Genomic DNA, 8,550 nt, shown 5'->3' on the forward strand with positions numbered 1-8,550 from the left:
ACATTTACATTTAAGTCATTTAGCAGACGCTCTTATCCAGAGCGACTTACAAATTGGAAAGTTCATACATATTCATCCTGGTCACCCCGTGGGGAATGAACCCACAACCCTGGCGTTGCAAGCGCCATGCTCTACCAACTGAGCCACACGGGACCTGCCATCATCCTGGTGGTTCTGGGGGTCATGGTCTCCATGGTCGGAGCCAAGAGCACCAACTGCATCAAAGACAAAACATCTCAGGCCAAGTTGATAATTATTGCTGGAATACTTTTCATCCTGGCTGGATTTCTCATCCTCATCCCTGTTTCCTTGGTAGCCAGATCAATTATCAGCGACTCCTCCACGCAGATCGAAGGGAAGCCTGAGCTGGGGGACTCACTGTACATCGGCTTCCCTGCTCCTGATTGGAGGGGTCTTACTGTGCATCAAAGTGGGAGACTTTGGATGGAATGGGAATCTTTGGATGGATAGTCTCCCTAGTGCCCTGTGCTATCTCTATATTGTGCCTATGACAACATACTCATCTCCTCCATCTTGGGAGCTCTAGGAGTTATGGGGTCCATCTTTGGGACCAGGTGCTGTAACTCCATCAAGAGTAACAGGACCAGGGTCAAGGCCAGGTTCAGCGTTGGAACACAACAATATTATGGGGAATGGGAGTGAGAGGGCTACTACCACAATGTTGGAAAGGGATCACAGCAGTGATTGAATGAGGGTATGAGGCATGCGTTGAGGTGTTCAGAGGAATGACTTCAGTGCAGGACAGGACTTGTCTGGGAAGACAAAAAAACAATACACAACACACTACACAGTTAGACCAAACAGCTAAGAATGAGTTAGTCCAAGCAAGGAGTAAAACCATTGATGTGTAATAATGTAATTATGTTTGTGTATGTGATTGACTCTACATAGAGTAATGAGAGAAAATGGATATGGGTACTCACAGAGCTTGGAGAGGAAACTTTCAATGTGCCAGTGGATGAGCGGGCACATGAGATGTTGCTTCATTTCCTGTCAGGACAGAGTTGACAATGGTAGTAGAGTGGACTGGTCATCACCTCTTAAATCAGGGAACAGGAGGGGACTTTTCTGGAAAAACAAATAGCAGATACATTCCATTACAGCTGCACCATCGTAGGTTTGAACATGTTTCTCCGTGAAGTTAAACACAGAGTTGGCATCTCACCCATTTGACACATCAAAGTAGCCCGAGAAACGTTCCTGAATAACGCCCTGATCATCCACATTAGAGGTCGACCGATTATGATTTTTCAATTCCGATACCGATTATAAGAGGACAAAAAAAAAACGATACACATTAATCACCCAATTTTTATATATATTTGTAATAATGAGAATTACAACAATACTGAATGAACACTTATTTTAACTTAATAAATCTATTTAGTCTCAAATATATAATGAAACATGTTCAATTTGGTTTAAATAATGCAAAAACACAGTGTTGGAGAAGAAAGCAAAAGTGCAATATGTGCAATGTAAAAAAGCTAATGTCTAAATTCCTTGCTCAGAACATGAGAACATATGAAAGCTGGTGGTTCCTTTTAACATGAGTCTTCTATATTAAGACTTCTCACGAGTCACCATCCCGGATCCGGGAGCACCCCCCACAGTAAAAAAGCTGACTAGCATAGCCTAGCATAGCGTCACAAGTAAATATAAGCATCTAAATATCATTAAATCACAAGTCCAAGACACCAGATGAAAGATACAGATCTTGTGAATCCAGCCATCATTTCTGATTTTTAAAATGTTTTACAGGGAAGACACAATATGTAAATCTATTAGCTAACCACGTTAGCAAAAGACACCACTTTTTTTACTCCACCAGTTTTTTACTCCATCAGTAGCTATCACTAATTCGACTAAATAAAGATATATATAGCCACTAACCAAGAAACAACTTCATAAGATGACAGTCTGATAACATATTTATGGTATAGCATATGTTTTTTTAGAAAAATGTGCATATTTCAGGTATAAATCACAGTTCTACATTGCAGCTGCAATCTGAAATAGCGTTGGAAGCAGCCGGAATAATTACAGAGACCGACGTCAATTACCAAAATACTCATCCTAAAACATTTCTGAAAAATACACAGCATACAGCAATTGAAAGACACAGATCTTGTGAATCCAGACAATATTTCAGATTTTCTAAGTGTTTTACAGCGAAAACACAATATATCGTTATATTAGCATACCACATGAGCTAACATCACCCCAGCATTGATTCAAGGCAAAAAGAGCGATATCGTTATCGCCACCAAAATATATAAATTTTTTCACTAACCTTCTCAGAATTCTTCAGATGACAGTCCTGTAACATCATATTACACAATGCATATAGAGTTTGTTCGAAAATGTGCATATTTAGCATCACAAATCGTGGTTATGCAATGTAATCTGTCAAAACATGGCATGCATTCTGGCCGGCGCCATCTTGGAAAGGCACCTAAGTTTACGATTATTTATCGATTAGATTGACTAAAAAAATACAGGTTGGACAGCTAATGAAAGATGCATTGGTTATTAATGCAACCGCTGATTTAGATTTTTTAAATTAACGTTACTAGACATACAGTGTGCGTTACAGCCAGACTAGTGCCGCAACAATGGCCGACAACTGCGTTTACATTTTTCCACATAAATACGGAATAAAATCATAAATAACTCTTACTTTTGGACGAGCTTCCATCAGTATCTTGGGCAATGTGTCCTTTGTCCAAAAGAATCGTTGCTTTGTTGTAAAACATCTTCAACTTCGGAACTAGCAGCTAACAATAGCCATGTCGCACAGACATGCCCAAATGGCCAAAGTTCAATACTAAGGAAATACCGAAAATAGCAATATACTCGCATAAACTGATATAACTCGGTTTAAAATAACTTCGTTATGATGTTTCTAACACCTATATCGAATTAAATTACAGACGGACATATCTAAGGCCGATAACTGAGCATTTCAAAATGCTATCCTGAGGTCTTGCGTTGCGTAATGGCGGAAGTCGAAAAGAAAGCGCACCTCGTTCCTTGGGGCTTTATAAGCTCTGACAAATACGTAGAGACTCCATTCCACTTCTCATTGGTTACTGACATCCAGGGGAAGGCGGGTGCAGTTCATTTCAACCCATAGGGCACATACAGACCTTTAAACTGATCCGAGATCAGAGCCTAGTTTTCAGACCTTCGCATGTCCTGTCATGATTTTCGCTGTAGAAAGAGTTCTGGTTCACCCACAGACATAATTCAAACGGTTTTAGAAACTAGAGATTGTTTTCATTCCAATAGTAATAATAATATGCATATTGTACGAGCAAGAATTGAGTACGAGGCAGTTTAATTTGGAGACGCAAAATGTCCAAGTTGAAACAGCACCCCCTGTATTCTCAAAAGGTTAAGAAGTTTTAAGTTGTAGCTATTATAGGAATTGTAGGACTATTTCTCTCTATACATTTACATTTCATATACCATTGACTATTGGATGTTCTTATAGGCACTATAGTATTGCCAGCCTAATTTCGGGAGTTGATATGCTTGAAGTCATAAACAACGCTGTGAAGCAAGCATTGCGAAGAGCTGCTGGCAAACGCAGGAAAGTGCTGTTTGAAAGAATGTTTACGAGCCTGCTGCTGCCTACCACCGCTCAGTCGGACTGCTCTATCAAATATCAAATCATAGACTTCACTATAATATAATAAACACACAGAAATACGAGCCTTTGGTCATAAATATGGTAAAATCCGGAAACTATAATTTCGAAAACAAAACCTTTATTCTTTCAGTGAAATATGGAACCGTTACGTATTTTATCCAACGGGTTGTCACGATCGTCTTGAGGTGAAAGAATGGACCAAGGTGCAGAGTGATATAAATACATCTTCTCTTTTTTAATGAAGAAGAAACAAACACGAACACTAATACAAAACTAAACAAAAACAACAAACGACCGTGAAGCTATACAAACTACGTGCACACATGCAACATAGACATAGACAATTACCCACAACCTGTCTAATGCCTATGGCTGCCTTAAATATGGCTCCCAATCAGAGACAACGATAGACAGCTGTCTCTGATTGAGAACCACTCAGGCAACCATAGACATACCTAAACACCTACACTGAACACAACCCCATAAACTCTACCAAAACCCTCGACTAAACTCTTTACAAACACCCTCGACTAGACAAAAACACACAAACATCCCCCATGTCACACCCTGACCTAACTAAAATAATAAAGAAAACAAAGATAACTAAGGCCAGGGCGTGACACGGGTGGCATCCATAAGTCTAAATATTGCTGTTACATTGCACAACCTTCAATGTTATGTCATAATTATGTCAAATTCTTGCAAATTAATTACGGTCTTTGTTAGGAAGAAATGGTCTTCACACAATTCGCAACGAGCCAGGTGGCCCAAACTGCTGCATATACCCTGACTCTGCTTGCACAGAACGCAAGAGAAGTGACACAATTTCCATAGTTAATATTGTCTGCTAACATGAACTTATTTTAACTAAATATGCAGGTTTAAAAATATATACTTGTGTATTGATTTTAAGAAAGGCATTGATGTTTATGGTTAGGTACATTGGTGCAACGCTAATGCGCTTGTTAAATCATCACCAGTTTGGCGAAGTAGGCTGTGATACGATGATAAATTAACAGGCACCGCATTGATTATTTGCAACGCAGGACAAAGGCTAGTTAAACTTGTAATATCATCAACCATGTGTAGTTAACTAGTGATTATGTTTGTTATAGGATAAGTTTAATGCTTGCTAGCAACTTACCGTGGCTCCTTGCTGCACTCGCGTAACAGGTGGTCAGCCTGCCACGCAGTTGTGGAGTGCAATGTAATCGGCCATAATCGACGTCCAAAAATGCTGATTACTGATTGTTATGAAAACTTGAAATCGGACCTAATTACTCGGCCATGCCGATTAATCGGTCAACCTCTACTCCACATACCTGACGATAACTGACAACTGCCAGCAGACTGGTGGCACCATAGGTCCCAGAGCAGGGGGGCAATTTTTCGCCTCTGGGGCCCGGAGTTTTTCATGATCTGTTAACCTAACCAGGAAAACTCTGGACCCTATAAGGTATAACAGTGATTAATCAGTTATGATGCTATGATTGGACCAGTTTTTCCTAAATCAGGTCACATAGTTTTAAAAAACTGAGAGAAAAACTCCTGGCCCTAGGGGGGATGAAAACCCTGTCAAACTGCAGCAACCTTATACTTGTTCATATGAATTATATTTACACTAGATTAGGGGGGGATTTCCTCTGCCCAGACACACAGACAACAACTGATAGACAATAGAACTCACAGGGCTGAGCTTTATGAATGTTTGCATCATGCAGTTCTATGCAACTGTAGGCCTTATAAAAATCTACTCACATCTGTCATCACTATTATGTTGATGGACTAATTCCAGTTAATACTTTTTGGATTGAAAACGTATTGGCAGCCTAGCCAGCCCAGTTTTGAATATAAACCAAATTTGATCACATTCACGTTTTCTCCTGACACACAAATGGACTATAAATAAATAACGTTACCAATTAGTTACCCTGACCAAATGGACAGTGCACATAGACTGTATGCATCTGCTCTTATTAGTAGCCTACAGTTGATCAGACTGAAAAATGGTCTCGTTTTCATCCCATACAGCAGATTTCTAATGTTTAGGTGAACCTAGACTGCTGCAACATTTATATCATCAGCTTTTGATTGTCTCTGTCCGGAGTGATTGTGTTTTACTCTTTGCAAAATAAATTCCAGGGGAAAGTAAAAAGCCTACTTGAGCACACGCGAAAAAATGCTCTGCGTCAACCTCTCTCTGTAATATTTTAATGGATGTTGCGATGGAAGATATCAAATCATTCCGAATTGATTTCTACATCCCAGAAAAGACAGTCGAAAGTTCGATAAGCTCAGCAAGTAAAATATTGTTGTTACGTGCAATTACCTCTGCGAGCTCATTGTAGTTTCCCTTGTCGGCGGAACATTCCCTCTCGTAGTGTCATCTAAAAGAAACATTCTTTCAGGCCCAAAAACACAGTGGTGTTGATAAGCTGCTTGAGAACATCCCTGTTTCTCCTAACTTTCTCGCTGTGTCGCGCAGTCTGAATACACAGACCTTTGTCTTGATCGATGCAGCTTTTTCTCAGAAGCTTGAGCCTGATGTGGGCATTTATATGCTGCCTGCTGAACGATCCATGTTCTTCGGGTCACTGTACCCACCTTTCGACCAGAGTTGGCCATTCTACCATTCTGGTGGAGAAAACTGCACACTTGTGCTAGTAGCTAGCTAGCTACTGAAGTTAACAAGGCAAATTTTAATAAATTGCACAAACTGGACACAAAAATAAAGTTCTAAAACCAAGAAAAATATTTATAATATACGTCCTCTCTCCTGTAAATTGAAAAAAATAATTTGAATTGAATATCAAAAGTTTTGATTGGATTGATTAATTCCTCCGGAATTCCTCCGGAAGTGGTCATAATTACCATTTATGTCTATGGAAGGGGGTGAGGCCTACGAGCCTCCTAGGTTTTGTATTGAAGTCAATGTAGCCAGAGGAGGATGGAAGCTAGCTGTCCTCCGGCTACACCATGGTGCTACCCCAGACAGAGCAGTTGAAGTTACTGTAGACCTTCAATGCAAAAGTGTATTTTAACAAATGATTTGGTGACATATGAATATATATTAAACAGTTTTATCTAAAAAGGATAACTTTGTTAATGTTTCACTATTCTATTTTCATGACATTTCACTGAGGAGGATGGTCCTCCCCTTCCTAATCTGAGGAGCCTCCATTGTGTTCAATGTTAGAATATTGTAAGGGACCAGACAGTTGTGAAAGAAACATAGTTATTGTTCCACCTTGTCTTTAACAGGTCAAAGAGGAGTTTATGACATATTGTGTTCAAATATTCAGTTAATTTAGACTGGGAGGAGAAATTCCTGAAGAGACTGCAATGAAGGGACATATTCTGACTGTTTCCTCTCTGATGTTCTATACCAGTACTGATACTTCTCTTTATGCTTCTTTAAAATGGGATGAATTTAAGTAGAGAAAGAATTGAATCAGTAGTTGATTGTTTAATCCTGTTAAATATGTTCAAATAAAAAACGTATCTGGATGCAAAGTGTTTCCTGGTTGCTGCTGTGCATTTCCTGTTTATGTTAACCACGTTAACCACAAGCCTACAGTCAGTGACTGGGATCTTCTGACTGAAACATATATCATAGTGTATAATTATTTCAACTATGTTTATGAAACTGTTATCATTAGTCTATTTAGTCTATTGTATAGTTAATTTCAGTCCATGGATCGTACCTTAAAATTATTTATTTCACACTCAAGCGTTTTTCAGCATGTAGTTTCAATCTAGTTGAATGTCACTAGTATCTCCGTTAAGTGTGTGTCAACCACATACCGCCCCACATCTGAACGAATAAGTTGTTTCCTTAGCAGAAGTTAGCAATAAGGCAATATTGCACAAGATCCCCTGAAACCTTTTGAAGACTATGAAGCTTAATTCAGTTCTGTGCATTTATATTGAGAAACACTGGGCTGTGTTAACATAAGATCATATAAGATACTAGTGATGGAATTGAATTGAGCCAGTGTGCAGACTGGCTAGCTTCAAATCAATTAAAATTTAATTTGTCACATGTGCCGAATACAACAGGTGTAGTAGACCTTACAACATTATCATCTCTCATGTAACCTGGGACCTGACCTGAGACCTGATGCAGTGCAAGGTCTACAACTCCATGCTGGCCTTACCTCAGAACCTGCAGGCCGACCGAGCCATGACCATCATCGCCATCATCTTCTGGGTTCTGGGAGTCTCCATAGTCAGGGCCAAGTGCACCAACTACATCAATAACAAAAAGTCCAAGGCCAAAGTAATGATCATCTCCAGAATGATCTTCATCCTGGCTGTAATCCTGGTGCTCGTTGCTGTCTCCTGGACGGCCAGCACCATTTGGGGGAGTTGGGGGACTCGCTCTACATCTGCTGGGAGGCAGCGGCCCTGCTCCTGGTTATGGGGGTCATACTGTGCAGCTCCTGCCCACCTAGTGAGATTGAGTCATGTTTTTGGGAGCCTTTGGATGGACAGTCTCCCTAGTGCCCTGTGTTGTCTGGATAGTAGTTTCTTATGGACCCTCCAGTTGGGTCAAATGGGCTCTGAAGACGATCACTTCCATCTCCTCCATCCTGGGTACTCTAGGAGAGATGGGGTCCATCTTTGGGGCCAAGTTTTTATCTGCATGAAGAGTAACAGGACCCGGGTCAAAGTCCAGTTTATCAGTGGAACATTCTTTATCCTGGCTGGTATCCTCCAGCTCACCACTCTCTTCTTGGTACATGATTCAGAATATCCCATACCTGCTGGATCATTTTGGTGTTTTGGGTTACTGGGCTGAATTCAATAGGTGGCATGACTCCATGCTCCTGACAAGAGGGACCAAACTCTGCTGCTGCATCTTCAAGAGGAAC

General features: G+C 40.3%; 1 pseudogene; it reads left to right on the top strand.

The window, feature by feature from the left end:
• The window catches only part of LOC139551891 (claudin-4-like), an 8,541-nt pseudogene extending 362 nt beyond the window's left edge, over nt 1–8,179 (top strand).
• Nucleotides 8,180–8,550: the final 371 nt, after the last annotated feature.

Source organism: Salvelinus alpinus, chromosome 24 (genome assembly GCF_045679555.1).
Source record: "Salvelinus alpinus chromosome 24, SLU_Salpinus.1, whole genome shotgun sequence".
NCBI lineage: Eukaryota > Metazoa > Chordata > Actinopteri > Salmoniformes > Salmonidae > Salvelinus > Salvelinus alpinus.